At 35.2% G+C, this 18332-nt stretch overlaps 1 pseudogene; it reads left to right on the forward strand.

The window, feature by feature from the left end:
* Positions 1-1567: 1567 nt before the first annotated feature.
* LOC118548845 (heterogeneous nuclear ribonucleoprotein D-like) lies at positions 1568-2858 on the forward strand (annotated as a pseudogene).
* The last annotated feature ends 15474 nt before the right edge of the window (positions 2859-18332 follow it).

Below are 18332 nucleotides of genomic sequence, written 5' to 3' on the forward strand. Positions count from 1 at the left end.
GTACACATTTAATGCCATCTCTATGAAAATACCACCAGCATCTTTCACAGTGCTAGAACAAACAATCCTAAAATTTGTATGGAACCACAAAGGAACCCAAGTAGCCAAAGCAATCTTGAAAAAGAAAAGCAAAGCTGGAGGCATCACAGTTCTAGACCTCAAATTATATTATAAAGCTGTAGCGAAATAGTATGGTACTGGCACAAAAACAGACATATAAATTAATGGAAGAGAATAGAAAATCCAGAAATGGACCTATGATGATATGGTCAACTAATATTTGGCAAAGCAAGAAAGACTATCCAGCTAGAAAAAAATTTTCTACAAATTGTGTTGGGAAAACTGGACATCAATATGCAAAAGAAGGAAACTAGACACTTTCTTTTACTGTACACAATAATAAATTCAAAATGGATGAAATACCTGAATGGGAGGCAGGAAACCATCAAAATCCTAGAGGAGATCACATGCAGTAAGCACTTTGACATTGGCTGTAGCAACTTCTTACTAGATATGTCTCCTGAGGCAAGGGAAACAAAAGGAAAAATAAACTATTGGGACTTCAACAAGATAAAAAGCTTCTGCACAGCAAAGGAGAAAATCAACAACACTAAAAGGCAACTTATGGTATGAGAGAAAATATTTGTGAACGACATACATGATAAAGGATTACTACCCAAAATATATAAAAACTACCAAACTCAACACCCAAAAAACAAATAATCCAGTTAAGAAATGGGCGGAAGACATGAAGAGACATTTTTCCAAAGAAAACATACAAACGAAAAATGTCATGAAAAGATGCTTAGGATGCCTGGGTGGTTCAGCCAGTTAAGCGTCTGCCTTCGGCTCAGGTCATGATCTGATCCCAGGGTCTTGGGATGGAGTCCTGCACTGGGGGGGGGGGGGGGTCCCTGCTCAGTGGGGAGTCTGCTTCTCCCTCTCCCTCTGCCTGCTGCTCCCCCTGCTTGTTCTCTCTCTCTCTGACAAATAAATAAAATCTTTAAAAAAAAAGATGCTCAACATCACTGATCATCAGGGAAATACAAATCAAAACTACCTTGAGATATCACCTCACACCTGTCAGAATGGCTAAAATTAACACCCCAGGAAACAACAAATGTTGGTGAGAATTTGGAGAAACAGGAACTGTCTTGCTCTTTGGTTGGAATGCAAACTGGTACAGCCACTCTGGAAAACAGTATGGAGTTTCCACAAAAAGCTAAAAATAGAACTACCCTATGACTCAGCAATTACACCACTAGGTATTTACCCAAAGGAAAAAAAAATACTGACTCAAAGGGATACATAAACCCTGATGCTTACAGCAGCATTACCAACAATAGCCAAATTATAGAAAGAGCCTAAATGTCCATCATCTAATGAATGGATAAAGAAGATACGGTGTGTGTTTGTGTGTGTGTGTGTGTGTGTGTGTGTGTGTGTATTTGGATATTACTCAGCTATAAAAAAAAAATGAAGCTCTTCTGCCACCATTTTAAATTCAACTCCATACAACACTCCACTTCACTTCTACCATGACCTGGACTGTGGGCCAGCAACCCTGGCTGACAACTCCACCATTATGGAGGACATGAACGAGTACAGGAACATAGAGGAATTCACAGACTGATCCAACATCAGTGTAAGCAAGAATCAACAGAATGGGGCACCTGGGCGGCTCAGATGGTTAGGCGTCTGCCTTCGGATCAGGTCATGATCCCACGGTCCTGAGATTGAGTCCCACATCAGGCTCCCTGCTTGGCAGGGAGCCTGCTTCTCCCTCTCCTCCTACTGCTCCTCCTGCTTGTCCTCTCTCACTCTCTGTCAAATAAATAGATAAAATCTTTAATTTTTTTTTTAAAAGAATCAACAGGATGATGGTAAAATGTTTATTGGAGGCTTGAACTGGAACACAAGCAAGAAAGATTGGACTGAATATTTGTTTCGATTTGGGGAAGTTGTAGACTGTACAATTAAAACAGATCCAATGACTAGATCAAGAGGATTTGGATTTGTGCTTTTGAAAGATGCTGCTAGTGTTGATAAGGTTTTGGAACTGAAAGAACACAAACTGGATAGCAAATTGATAGACCCCAAAAGGACCAAAGATTTAAAAGGGGGAAAAAAACAAAACAAAAAGGTTTTTGTGGATGGATTGAGCCCAGATACTTCTGAAGAACAGATTAAAGACTATTTTTGGAGCATTTGGAGAGATTGAAAATATTGAACTTCCCATGGATACAAAAACAAATAAAGAAGAGGATTTTGTTTTATCACATATACAGATGAAGAGCCAATAAAGAAATTGTTAAAAAGCAGATATCATCAAATTGTTTCTGGGAAGTGTGAAATCAAAGTTGCACCAGCCAAAGAGGTATATAGGCAACAAAAAAGGAAGAGGTGTTGCGGCTGGTGGATGAGGTGGCACTAGGGGTTGTGGACGATGTCAGGACCAAAACTGGAACCAAGGATTTAATAACTATTATGATCAAGGATATGGAAATTACAATAGTGTCTATGGTGGTGATCAAAACTATAGTCGCTATGGTGGCTATGACTATACTAGGTGTAACTTGGGAATTATGGATATGGAAAGGGATATGCAGACCACAGTGGCCAACAGAGCACTTACAGCAAGGCGTCTCAAGGGGGTGGCAATCACCAAAACAACCACCAGCCATACTAAAGGAGGACTTTGGAAAAAACAGGAAGAGATTGCTAAAGTTAACCTATCTTGTAGGATGACATTGAAGATTGGTCTTCTACTGATCTAAGATGATTATTTTGTAAAGGCCTTTCTAGTGTACAAGACATAACTGTGTCCAAATGTATATAGTTGCCAATTAGTTTTCTTTTTTATTTTGTCTTTTGCTATCTGTTTTATGACTCGATGTGGATTTGTATTTATACAGATTTTATTTGTACGATTTCATGTTAAACCTCAAATAAATGCTTCCTTATGTGAAAAAAAAAAAAAAAAGGAATGAAATTTTGTCATTTGCCACAACGTGGACAGAGCTAGAGAGCAATATGCTATGTGAAATAAATCAGTCAGGGAAAGACAAATACCATATGATTTCACTCACTGTGGAATAAAGGAAACAAAACAGATGAACTTGGAGGGGGGAAGAGAGACGCATATCATAAAACAGACTCTTAACTATAGAGAAAAACTGAAAGTTGCTGGAGAGAAGGTGGGCGAGGGATGAGTTAAATGGGTGATGGGTATTAAGGAGGGCACTTGTGATGAGAACTGGGTGTTGTACGTAAGTGATGAATCACAAAATTCTGCACCTGAAACTAATATTACATTGTATGTTAACTAATTGGAATTTAAGTAAAAACTTGAAAAAAATCCAATAGAACAGATCAATTAAACCAGGAGCTGGTTCTTGGAAAAATCAGTAAAATTGATAAACCTCTAGCCAGACTTATCAAAAAGAAAAGATAAAGACCCAAATAAATAAAATCACAAATGAGAGAGCAGAAATAGCAACCAATTACGCAGAAATACCAACAGTTATAATAGAATATTATGAAATTTATATACCAATATAAGGACAACCTAGAATAAATGGATAAATTCCTATAAACATGTAAAGTACCAAAATTGTAAAAGCAAGAAATGGAGAACTTGAACACACCGATAACCAGCAAAGAAATAGAATCAATAATCAGAAAACTCCCAACAAACAAAAAACCATGGCCAGATGGCTTCATGGGTGAATTATATGAAATATATAAAGAAGAGTTAATACCTATTCTTCTCAAACTATTCCAAAAAATAGAAATGGAAGGAAAACTTCCATATTCATTCTGAGGCAAGCATTACCATGATACCAAAACCAGATAAAGACACCACAATAAAAGACAACTACAGGGCAATATCTCTGATGAACATAGATTCAAAAATCCTCAACAAAATACTTACAAACCAAATTGAACAATGCATAAAAAAAAATTATTCACTATATTCAAGTGCAATTTACTCGTCTTGCAGGAATGTGGTTCAATATTCACAAATCAATTAACGTGATATACCACATTAATAAAAGAAATGATAAGAACCCTATGATCATCTCAATAGATGCAGAGGTAGCATTTGACATAGTAAAACACTCATTCATGATAAAAAACCTTCAACAAAGCTAGTTTACCTCAACATAATAAAGGCAATATATGAAAAACCCACAGCTATTATCATCCTCAATGGAGAAAAAATTGAGAACTCTTCCTCTATGGTCAAGAACAAAAGAAGGATGTCCACTCTTTTTTTTTTTTTTTCATATTCATGAGAGTCAGAGAGAGAGAGAGGCAGAGGCAGAGGGAGAAGCAGGCTCCCCGCCTAGCAGGGAGCCCAATGCGGGACTCGATCCCAGGACCCCGGGATCATGACCTGAGCCGAAGGCAGACGCTTAACCATCTAAGCCACCCAGGCACCCCAGGATGTCCACTCTTAACACTTTTATTCAACATAGTACAGGAAGTCCTAACCACAGCAATCAGACAACAAAAAGAAATAAAAGACATCTAAATCAGCAAGGAAGAAGTCAAACTTTCTTTATTTGCAGGTGACATGATTCTCTATATAGAAAACCCAAAAGATTCCACAAAAAAAAAAAAAAAAACAACTTCTAGAAGGTATAAACAAATTCAGTAAAATTGTAGGATACAGAATCAACATACATAAATTTATTGGATTTCTATACACCAATGATGAAACAGCAGAAAGAGAAATTAAGGAAAGAATCCATTTATAATTCCATGAAAAACAATAAGATATCTAGGAATAAACCTAACCAAAGATGTGAAAAACCTATATTTTGAAAGCTGTAAGACACTTATGAAAGAAATTGAAGATGACACAAAGAAATGGAAAGACATTCCATGTTTGTGGTTTGGAAGAACAAATATTGTTAAAATATATATACACCCAAAGCAATCTACAAGTTTGATGTCATCCCTATCAAAATACCACCAGCATTTTTCACAGAGCTAGAACAAACAAACTTAAAATTTGTATGGAACCACAAAAGACCCTGAATAGCCAAAGCAATCTTGAAAAAGAAAAATAAACCTGGAGGGATCACAATTCCATACTTCATATTACAAAGCTGTAGTGATCAAGACAGTATATTACTGGTATAAAAATGGACACATTCATCAATAGAACAAAATAGAAAGCCCAGAAATGAACCCAGAACTATATGGTCAATTAATATTCAACAAAGAAGGAAATAATACCCAATAGAACAAAAACAGTCTCTTCAACAAATGGTGTTGGAATTCTGGACAGCCACATGTAAAAGAATGAAACTGGACCACTTTCATACACCATACACAAATGTAAATTCAAAATGGATTAAAGACCTGATGTTAGACCAGAAACCATAAAAATTCTAGACGAGAACACAGGTAGTAACCTCTTTGACATTGGCCATAGCAATGTTTTACTAGATATGTGTCCTGAGGCAAGGGAAACAAAAGCAAAAATAAAGTATTGGGACTACATAAAAATAAAAGAGCTTCTGCACAGTGATGGAAACAATCAAAAAAACTAAGAGGCAACCTACAGAATGAGAAAAGATATTTGAAAGTGACATTTCCAATAAAGGGTTAGTATCCAAAATATTTAAAGAATTTATAAAACTAAACACCCCCCAAAATGAATATTCCAATTAAAAATGAGCAGAAGATATGAATAAACTTTTTTTTCAAAGAAAACATACAGATGGCCATCAGACGCATGAAAAGTTGGTCCATATAACTCATCTGTAGGGAGATGAAAATAAAAACTACAATGAGATATCACCTAACAGCTGTCAGAATGGCTAAAATCAACAACACAAGTAACAGCAGGTGTTGTCGAGGATGTGGAGAAAGGGGAACTCTCTTGTACTGTTGGTGGGAATGTAAACTGGTGAAGCCACTCTGGAAAACAGGATGGAGTTTCCTCAAAAAGTTAAAAATAGAAGTATCCTGCAATTCAGCAATTGTACTACTAGGTATTTACCCAAAGAATACAAAAATATTAATTCAAAATGATAACTGCACCTTGATGTTTATAGCCATATTATCTACAATAGCCAAATTATGGACACAGCCCAAGTGTCCCTCAACTGATGAGTAAAGAAGAGGTGGTACACACACACACACACACACACACACACACACACACACACACTGAAATATTACTCCGCCATCAAAAAGAATGAGAAATCTCGTCATTTGCAATGATGTGGATGAAGCTAGAGAATATTATGCTATGCAAAATTAGTCAGAGAAAGACAAATACCATATGATTCGACTCATATGTGGAATTTAAGAAAACAAACAAGCAAAGGCAAAATAAGAGAGAGAGGCAAACCAAGAGCCAGACTCTTAAGTACAGAGAGGTTACCAGAAGGGAGGTGGGTAGGTGGATGGGTTAAATAGGTGATATGGATTAAGGCGTGCACTTGTGATGAGCACAGGTGATGTATGGAAGTATTGACTCACTGTATTGTATACTTGAAACTAATATAACATTCTGATTTAATCAAGATCAAACCTTACATATATGAAATAATTCAATTTCATATATACTGGGGATTAGGATTTTAACATACCGTTTTTTGGCTTGGGGGAAACGCAGTTTACTCCATAACAGTGCCATAGTCAAAAATTGAGAATTGTAGAAACAGAGATATCAGGGATTAAATTTGGGCTCCACTTTGGGTCCTGGATAAGTCACTTATTTTTTCTGAGTGTCATTTATGTGTAAAATGGAGATAAGGATATTGACCTAATTCTGTTTTGTAAAGATCAATGCTGGTGAATGTAAAAAGCATGGCACATAGTAGGAGGTTAAAAATGATAGTTTCATTAATATTAGTGCAATATTCCTTTGTCAGATAAGTAGTAGGACAGGTTCTATTTGATAGAATTAGTATCATCCAGGTTTAAATGATACATATAATTTCTGGATAATTTTATATGTTGTGTCTAATGCTTGCTGATATGATTTCTGCTCATATGTCTCTCTATATGATTATATAAAATGTACTTTACATCACAGACAAAAATATGACCCTTTGTATTTTGATATCACAGACTCCCTAATTTGAAAAACATTCAAGAATTCCAGTGAGAATCCCCAAATTATATAATGGCCCCTCAGATCCAAATTTGTAGCTGAATCTGTGATTTAGCAGAAATTAATGTAAAACTTTGTTTTCAGACAGCTTCTTTGGCTGAAATGAAGAGTATAAATGCCCTTTCTCTCTTTCTCATATCATGTATATCTTATGCAAAAAAATGACTCAAAATTTGCTTGGTCTAGAAAAGAACATATGATCAATTTAAGTTTGTGGCTGACAATGGCCATTACCACGGAGTGGGGGCTGGGGGGCAAGGACTGTCATTGCAAATGTAGAAGGAATGCAGCTATGAAGAACTGCACTTGATGGCAAACCACATGCAGCCTGTGCCTGGAGCATAAAGGCTGCTGTCAGCTCTTCAAAAGCTTGACTTGCTACAATTTTCAGAGTCTCATAGTGCAGATGTGTCGGGCAGAATTTGCCTCACAGTGTTTGGATTAGCTGTAAATCTACTAATCCAAGCTAATATCCAGAGGGCTATTGCTAGATCCAGGGGCTCATAAATTTGCACCACTCTTTCATCATTCTGGGCCCCAGATGGCCTTAAATGGACATAAGGCATAATGAGATCTAGGAAGACATTATTATATTCTTAGGTCAAAATTCACAGCCCAACCTCTTTTTTTTTTTCCTCAGGCTGGAAGGGATGATATCCTTGAAGTGCTAATATTCACTGTTGATTTACTCTGCTGAATGCTTTCAAAGTTCACAGTATTTATTTTAGATATAAATACTATTATTGATAAAGTCTACAACAAAAATATCTATCCATATGCTAATTCCCACCAACTATTACAGTAAAGATAATGTCAGTTTGTCCCTCAGTTTATATTTATAGATTAAAAAATATTTTAGCAATAGAAAGACAGAATTTGAACTATATTATAACGGCAACTGGGTGTTGTCAATGCATCCTTTAATTGCCAGCTTTATAAATGGCTCTTTTGAAACCAGAAAGTTGTAAGAAAGCAAAATAGAATTAGGTTTGAAATGTGTGCTTGTTTAATACCCCTTCCACCATCTCTAGCTGAGAATACAGGTGTCAGAGCACAAGAGTTCCTGTCGATTTCTAAAGTTACACTTTTATCCACTAAACAAGCATCCTTATCCGGGTTACCAAACAGAGCACTCAACAGGAGCCCCTGAGTGTGCATATTAAATGTCATTTATGCTTCTGCCTGGGCCATCCACTTTAAGGAATGCTTGATCTCAGTCTGTTTCACCCTTTTCCTGTGCTCCCTGGCTATGGGTAATGAACTTTCCCCAGAGACATTTCTCAGAAAGGATCTTCATGCAGAATAGTTGATGCACATGCTTCTATTTTAAAAACCACATGTTCAGCACATTTTGCTCTTGTGAAATGGAATATGGTTTAAGTTTGTTTCAATCAAAAAGAGCATGGCTGGAAGGACTTATGTCAAAGTGCACAAGGTTTTATATACAATGAGGATTTTTTTTTCTCCTTCTTCCTCTTATGATTGAAGAGGATAAAATATAAAACATACTCTTTGCCACAACAACAGTTGCTTTTTTATATATGAATTACTTTATAAGGCAGCTTGTTATGAAAACACCATCTTCTCTATTTTTTTGTATTCAACTTATTTATTGTAAGATTCACATAAAGAAAAACAGTTCTTGCCTCTACAATGAAACTTAATATGTATTCACAGTAAACAGTTTCAATGTCTGAAGGTAATGGGTTGTATTAAAGGCCAATTCTTGGAGTTAACTGTGCTATTATATGAGCATGGTACACAAGGAGTTAGTTCAAAAAATGCTTTTCCTAAATCGTTTTCATATTCAGTGAAATGTGTATCTGAATATGGAAAAACCCTGACCTAGGAAATGAATGATAAAATTAAGATTAATAGTTTATTTCTAAATTGTATTATTAAATCATAGGCAATAACAACATAAAAAAAGCCTTGTTTCTGACATTATTTTGTAATACTTGTGTTACTCAATGCCAATTTAAGGGTAAAAACTTTGGAGATTGACTTTTTATAGAAAGGAGATAATTTTGACTCTTTAGTATCAAGAAACCAAATAATCCTCATTCATAAGTATACTTGTTGAATTTTTGTTCTTAATTTTACAAGTTTTAACTACTCCTTTTTAAAACTGCATCAAAGTAGTTTGTCTCCATAGCCTGTCTTAAAGGAAATCAACAAAGATTTATTGAGTATTCACCCTATTCAAGGCATAATAGTGGAATCTGAGGGTACGAAAGAACCAGACAGCATCTTTAGTCTTGTGGAATTTACTTTACCATCTAGTTAAGAAGACAAGACAAACTAGCATAAGAAGTTAAAAATAAATAAAAAATGATAGCTTTTAAAGTATCCTTGTGCAAGGACTTAAGTACCATGAGTTCTAGTAGAAGTATTGCTGTTTACTGGTTATTAATTTATCAAACACTTACTGAGTACTTTTTTTAGATCTTCCAAACACTGTGCCAAGAACTGACCTTGGGGAAACATAATCTTTGCTCTTCCTCTTTTACAGGTTACTTGTATAGAACCCATGAAACTATATGCTTAGTTACACAAATACATATAGATGTAATGAATGGGTGCCAAAGCAGTGAAGGGGCAGATTTAGGACAGATTTACATTTTACTGTTCACAACTGGTTTACAAGTGAAAGTTATACTTCACAAACCTTTTGGAAGGTATCACTATAATTTGCATATTATATTTTGTTACTGTTTTGTTTTGTTTTGTTTTGTTGATCACTGTTTTAGTTAGAGCTGCTAAAACAAACTTACCATAGACTGGGTGGCTTAAGAAATAAACATTAATAGGGGCACCTGGGTGGCTCAGTCATTAAGCGTCGGCCTTTGGCTCAGGTCATGATCCCAGGGTCCTGGGATCAAGCCCTGCATTGGGCTCCCTGCCCAGCAGGAAGCCTCTCCCACTCTCCCTGCTTGTGTTCCCTCTCTTGCTGTGTCTCTCTCTGTCAAATAAATAAATAAAATCTTTAAAAAAAAGAAATAAACATTAATTTTCCCAGTTCTGGGGGCTGGGAAGTCAAAGATCAAGGTGTTGGTAGATCTCATGTTTGTTGAGGGCTTGCTTCCTGGCTTGTAGACAGCTGCTTTCTTGCTGTATCCTCACATGTCCCAAAGAAAGAGAGAGAGGGAAAGAGAGAAACAGAGAAAGCTCTCTCCTGTCTCTTCTTAATAGGGTACTAATCCCATCATACCACCCTCTTGACCCAGATACCTGACAAAAGACCTATTGAGGGGGCCTAAATACTATCTAAATATTATCACATTATAATTAGAGTTTCTACATAAGAGTTTGGGAGAGAAACAAACATGTAGTCCTTAGCAATTGCTCAATTAACTCATTTGAATGAGGGACCCAAATTTAATGGTTATGTTAGATTCATGTGAACTCAATTGTGCTAAACTGAAAAATCAAGGAAGAGCAAAATGGCTATGATTATTATTACCTTTTGGAGGAGGGAGAGTCTAAAAAATAAGTCACTAAGAATTACAATATGAAACACTTGGTAACTTCAATAGATATAAAGGTGCAGGTACTTAAAAGAGAAAAAAAAATATTCTAGTCAACAATTTTCTTCCTAAATCACCCACCAAAATATATCAAGACATTAGAAAGTAACTTGAGACAAAACTTAAAACTGTAATAACAGGGTCAGTTAAAGCATTACAGATATGCAGTCTGTAGTTGGAATAAATCAGGCAGGTACCAGGGATGCTCTTTCTAGGTTGTATTAAGCATCCCTAGTATAGTCAGGTAGCTGGGATCAAAACCTGTCTTTGTATAGGGAGAAGGTCTAGTCACACCCAGGATATGTGGTTGTGTTAGTCAGCTGGGGCTGTTAAATTAAATTACCATAGACTGGGGTACACCTGGGTGTCTCAGTCAGTTAAGCATCTGCCTTTGGCTCAGGTCATGATCCTAGGGTCCTGGGATCAAGTCCCACATTGGGCTCCTTGCTCAGCTGGGAACCTGCTTCTCCCCCTGCCAGCTGATCCTCCTGCTTGTGTTTTCTCTCTCTCTCCCTCTGTTAAATAAATAAATAAAATCTTTAAAAAAATAAATTACCATAGACTGGATGGGTTAAACAGCCAAGATTGGCTTCTTACAGTTCTAGAGGCTGGGAAGTCCAAAATCATGGTGCCTGTTCTTGGTGAGAGCCTTCTTCTTGCCTTGTGGGTGGTAAACTTATCTTTATGTCCTCAAATGCAGAATGAGAAAAGGCTAGCTCTCTTCTTCATATGGACTTGTTCTTATGAGGCCCATCATGCGGGCTTTACCCTTATGACCTAATTACTTCCCAATGCCTCAGCCCTATATACCATAACATTAGGGCCTCAATACATGAATTTTGAGGTGACAAATATTCAATTCATAGCAATAAACAATATCTAGTGGTATCTGTCACCCTGTTGATTGCCAAGATTGATTGGACCAGTGTAGTTTTTGAGTAGGGTGTCCCATTTCTCCTGGTTATATCAATGTATCTTGGTAACTTAGATTACTTCCTTGTAAAATAAAATGTAGTGTGATACTTTGCAGACCTCCTTGCCTCTTCATTGTTAACTTTTGGATCCTCTCTTTCCTCCCTCTGTGTTGAAGAATTTGTAGGAACCATTGCTATTCCTATAGCAATAGTTAAAATTGTCTTATTTTTGTCCAGAGTAGTTCCCAAACAGGTAAGTACAACAGAAAAATTATGCCCACTTAGACAAAAAGTAGGGCACGTTGATAAGGGGAACAAAATTCAAATTCAATCTTTACAACTTAAGATCACACTGGGGTCCCAAAGCACTATATGGCAGCTTTTTTTGCATTACAAGAAGTACTATATGTTCTGCTTATTAAAGTGATACCATGTAATATGGTAAAAAAAACAAACAAAAAAAAACTTACAAACAATGTGATACAAATTATCAAAAACCTTTCATAAAAATGCACATCTACAATTTGAAAATGGACTCTGAACCCTTCATGAAAGTACTAAGAGTATACTAATTATGTGCATCTAATCTATTATTTTCTTAAATCATCAACCCTTGTTCCCATATGATGAAGTTTGGGGTCTGGAGAGTTTGAGTACTAAACATTAACAGGCCGATAATTAGTAAGATCCAGTATGTTTAGAGCAATTGTTCTTTTGAATTTTTCATGAGGGAGAGTGGATGAAGATCTTTAATATTCTTATAAAGTCCATGGATTTTCACAGGAAAAAATGTGAATACACACATATGAACAAAATTTAAGATACCATTGAGGAACTTCATGGAAATATTGAAGTGTCTTCTGAACCCAGATTTTAATAACTGGTTTTTTGAGTCATTTCCTCTTCATACAACTAAGATTGCCAGATAGATGAATCAGGAGGAATAAGTGAACAGGATTTTCAGGGAGCATTTAACACAGTTGACAAAACAAATCCTTCTTAATAGAAGCCAAAAAAAACTCACTTTGGATAGATTTAAGATTTGGCGTATTGTTGTTGTATAGTTTTTTAGGTTTTCGTTGTCATTCTTAGGTTAATGTCTTCAATTTAAATTAAGCAAATGAAAAAATGTTTAATGATTTTATTTATGTATTTGAGAGAGACAGAGAGAGAGAGCATGAGCAGAAAGAGGGAGAAGCAGACTTCCTGCTGGGCAGGGAGCCCAATGCAGGGCTTGATCCCAGGACCTTAGATCATGACCTGAACCGAAGGCAGACGCTTAACTGACTGAGCCACCCAAACACCCCAAGCAAATGAAATTTTAACACAGAGCTAACCTGCACTCATGTAACAGTTCATAACATGTCAGTTTTTATAAATATTTTGTCTGTTTTTTTGTTTTCACAACAGTTTATTTACCTCTACTTTTGATTAGTTTGAAGGGGAAAATAGATTCCTTTATTAAGGCCCACAACTTAGAAAGTATTTACAAAAGATTTTCTACCAATGTTGTGTGTAATTAGTTCCAAAGATAGAAAAGCTGTTTTTTGTTTGGGTTATAGATCACACCTCTTCTCATATATCAGTCTACAAGCAGAAATGGGATAAAATAGAAGTAGTTTCCACTGAATGAGTGGGCAAGGTTGCATGATATCCTCCTGGGAAGGGAGAAACAGTGGAGGCAAAGTGTAGAAATGAATATTAATGTGTTGCACTTTCTCCAAGATTATGCAATGAAAGCATTGGGATTTTATGGACCCCATAATGACATCTATAGATTTTTATGGACTTTTTTTTAACCTATCAGACCATCTTATCACATATATCTAAATATATTTGATCAAAATAACAGCTTAAATACATTCTCCTCAGATGTACTCATATAATGTAATTAAGAGTGATATATATGTATCTATCTATCCATCTATCTATTCAATCAGGTTGAGTTTATTAACAGACATGACTCTTTAGAAGAACACTTAAGATCCTTTAGCTTCCTGTTACTCAGATTTATTTGTTCTGAAGTCTTTAAGAAGAATGTTAAATACTACAGAAATGATGACAGAACCCTGTGACACAACTTTAGAATTCCCTTGAAGTCACTGTTCAAATGCTACTTGTCACCTCCCAAACATTATATGCATAATCTACATTCAAATATTTATGTACTGACAGTGCCTACTAACTTTATTCATGTCCTATCTCATCTGCCATTTTGAAGTACCAAAATGAGTTTCCTTCTAAGATTGATAACTAACATTCCAACACTCTGGAATCTAAGCTTTTTAAATCTTTCTCCTTTCAAAAATCTATTCCTTGACTTTCTTTTTTCTTAAGATTTTATTTATTTATTTGACAGAGAGAGAGAGAGAGCAGCAGCAGCAGAGGGAGAGGGAGAAGCAGACTCCCCACTGAGCAGGGAGCCTGACTCAAGGCTTGATCCCAGGACCCCGGGATCATGACCTGAGCAGAAGGCAGACGCTTAACCGAATGAGCCACCCAGGTGTCCCTATTCCTTCACTTTCTATACAACTACACATTATCCTGGTCCTACATATTCTTTATTCAATTTCACTTTTTTTCATCTTACCCCATTTATGTCTTCTGTACAATTCTTTAATCCCACAAGAACCTCTACTCTTATTTATCCTACGTCCTTTAACTGCATCTACCCTTTCAGTCTTTTATTATCATTATCATTTTTAAAAAAATTTTTATTATGGTATAGTAAAAAACACTTAACATAAGACTTACTACCCTTTTTAAGAGTACAGTAAAGTATTATTAAAAATTTGCACATTGTTTTAAAGCAGATGTCTAGAAGATTTCCATCTTGCATGACTGAAACACTATATTTATTGAAAAGCAACTCCCTATTTACCCCTCGTCACAGCCATTGGCAACCACAGCTCTACTTTCTGCTTCACTGAGTTTTGCTATTTAGATAATTTACATATGTGAAATCATGTAGTATTTGTCCTTCTGTGACTGGCTTATATGAAATAGCATAAGGTCCTCAAGTTCCATCCATGTGGTGGAATGACAGGATTTCCTTAATTTTTTTATGGCTGAATATTTCATTGTATGCATATATCACATATTTTTATTCATTAATTTTTTGGTGAACACTAGGTTGTTTCTACTTTTCAGATATTTAAATAATGCTGCAATGAACATGAGAATGCACATATCTATTCAATATTTTATTTTCAATTCTTTTGGATAAATACCCAGAAGTGGAATAGTTGGATCATATAGTACTTCTACTTCTAATATTCTGAGGAATCTCTATTCTTTCTTCCATAGTGCCTGCACCATTTTACATTATAAACAATAGAGCACAAGAGTTGCAATTTCTCCATATACTCACCAACACCTGTTATTTTCTTTCTTCTTCTTTGTAATAGTGACTATCTTAACATGGGTAACAAGAGCTCACTGTGGCTCTGATTTGCATTTTGGTGATGTTAATGATGTTAACCTTTTTATATACCTGTTGGCCATTTTCTTTAGACAAATGTCTGTTCAATCCCTTTGCCCATTTTTAATTGGGTTATTTATATATTTAGCATTGTAGAAGATTCTTACAAATTTAAATATTAATGACTCATGAGATATATGACTTCCAAATATTTCCCCCAATTCTGTCAGTTGCCTATTCACCTTTTGTCAATATATAATATCCTCTGTTATTGCTAGTAACAATATTTATTTACTTATTTACATTTATTTATTTATTTATTTATTTATTTATTTATTGCTTATGGTCTATTTTCTCTAACATAAGTATGACCACCTCTGCTCTTTTTAAGCTTTTACATGGAATATCTTTTTCTAATTTGTCATTTTGAACCTATGTGTGTCTTTAAATCTAAATATGTCTTCTAGATAACATTAATTGGATCTTGTTTTTTATCTATTTAGCCACTCTGTCTTTTGATGCTGGTATTTAATTCATTTATATTAAAGTCATTACTTACTTCAAGGTCTTACTCTTGCCATTTTGTTATATTTTTCTGTGTTTTGATGTTTTTTGTCTCTTTTTTCCCCTCTTTCTGACTTCCTTTGTGTTTCTTTGAGTTTTTGTGGTGACATGCTTTGATTATTTTATCTTTTTGTGTGTGTGTGTATCTTCTATAGGGATTTTCATAAGGTTACAATGGGGCTTACATAAAATTTATTGATAACAATCTATTTTAAGCTGATAACTTACCTTCGGTTTCATACAAAAACTCTACTATTTTACTCCCTTCACACTTTACTGAGGTCACAAATTACAGATTTTTACTTTTATATTCATTAATTTATTTCATATAGTTTTTCAAAATACTTGTTTTTGACTTCTAACCATAGTAAAAAGTGATTTATACACCAGCATTACAATATTACATTATCCTGCATTTGTCTGTACCTCTGTCTTTACTAGTGAACTTTATACTTCCTATGTTCTCATGGTGTTGTTTAGTGTCTTTTGGTTTTATCTTGAAAGTCTCCCTTTAATATTTTGTGTAAGGCAAGTTTATTGGTGATAAACTCCTTCAGCTTTTGTTTATCTAGGAATTTTTTTCTCTCTCCATTTTTGAAAGCAGTTTTGTTGGATATAATATTCTTGGGTGGCCATTTCTTTTAAGCACTTTGAATATATCATCCCACTTCTTTCTGGCTTGCAAGGTTTCTATTGAGAAATTCCTTTATGTGATCAATCACTTTTCTCTTGATGCTTTCAAAATTCTCCCTTTATGCTTTCCTTTTGATAATTTAACTGAAATGTATCTCATTGTGGATTTTTGTGGTTTATTTTAGTTGAAGGTATTTGTACTTCCTTTTGTCTTTTTAATAAATTATTCTTTACTTTTTCAAGTTTTTATTAAATTCCAGTTATTTAACATATAGTGTAATATTAGTTTCAGGTATAAAATTTAGTGATTCATCACTTACATACAACACCCAATGCTCCTAACGTGTGCACCCCTTAATCTCCATCATCTATTTAACCCATTCCCCCATGTACCTCCCCTTCAGTAACACTCAATTTGTTCTGTACAGTTAAGAGTCTGTTTCCTGGTTTGCCTCTTTTTTTCCTACTATATTCATCACTTAGCCTAATACTTTCAAGCTCTAACCATGTCATTGCAAATGACAATATTTCTATTTTTTATGGATGAGTAATATTCCATTCTATATATATATATATACCACAACTTTTTTATTCATTCATTAGATGATGGACATTTAGGATCTTTCCATAATTTGGCTATTGTTGAAAATGCTGCTATAAACATTAGGGTTCATATATCCCACTGAATCAGTATTTTTGTATCATTTGGGTAAATACCTAGTAGTGCAATTGCTGGATTATAGGATAGTTCTATTTTTAAATTTGGAGGAAACTACATACTGTTTTCCATAATGGCTGTACCAGTTTGTATTTCCACCAGTAGTGCAAGAGGGTCCCATCTTTTTACTTATTTTATTTAAATTCAATTAGTTAATATATAGTGTATCATTACCACCCTGAACGTGCCTCATCTCGTCTGATCTCAGAAACTAAGCATGGTTGGGCCTGGTTAGTACTTGGATGGGAGGGTTCCCCTTTCTCCACATCCTTGCCAACACCTGTTGTTTCCTGTGTTGTTAATTTTAGCCATTCTGACAGGTGGGAGGTGGAATCTCATCGTAGTTTTGATTTGTATTTCCCTAATGATCAGTGATGCTTAGCATGTTTTCATGTGTCTGTTAACCATCTGTATGTCTGCTTTGGAAAAATGCTTATTTATGTCTTCTGCCCATTTTTTTTTTAATTTTTATTTTTTTCTGCCAATTTTTTAACTGAATATTTGATTTTGGGTGTCAAGTTTTATGAGTTCTTTATATATTTTGTATCCTGCCACATTGCTGAATTGTTGTATGAGTTCTAGTAATTTGGGGGTGGAGTCTTTTGGGTTTTCCACATAAAATATCATGTCATCTGCAAAGAGAGAGAGTTTGACTTCTTCTTTGCCAATTTGAATGCCTTTTTTTAAAGATTTTATTTATTTATTTGACACATCGAGAGAGATAGCAAGAGAGAGAGAAAGAGAGAAAGAGCACAAGCAGGGGGAGTGGCACGCAGAGGGAGAAGCAGGCTTCCTGCACGAGCAGGGAGCCCGATATGGGGCTCGATCCCAGGACCCTGGAATCATGACCTGAGCTGAAGGCAGCAGTTTAACCAACTGAGCCACCCAGGCATCCCTTGAATGCCTTTTATTTCTTTTTGTTGTCTGATTGCTGTTACTAGGACTTCTAGTACTATGTTGAACAATAGTAGTGAGAGTGGGCATCCTTGTCGTGTTCCTGATCTTAAGGGAAAAGCTCCCAGCTTTTTTTTCAGGTTCTTTTTTTTTTTTTCCCATATCAGGTACTTTAATGATGTGATTCATTGTCAAGCATAACAAAGATTAATCAGAAAATAAATGAAGGTCATATTTCAATACATTAGTTCTATTATATCTGTCTAAAGAAATACTAGCAATGAGGTAGAATATTTGCTACAAAATGGACATACTGTGAGTTTAGAAATGGGCTTTAATGTATTATTAGAATTGAATAGTTTTGCTTTTTTTAAAATATGGCTATGACAAGGACAGTCAATCTTACTGAGAACTGTGGTATATAAGGACATAGAACTTTTCTTATTATGGCTTTGATTATTTTACATACTATTATTCTTTTACCTTTATTGAAGACTGTTCTCAAGTAGCTCAAATTTGCCAC

This window comes from Halichoerus grypus, chromosome X (genome assembly GCF_964656455.1).
Source record: "Halichoerus grypus chromosome X, mHalGry1.hap1.1, whole genome shotgun sequence".
Taxonomy (NCBI): Eukaryota; Metazoa; Chordata; class Mammalia; order Carnivora; family Phocidae; genus Halichoerus; species Halichoerus grypus.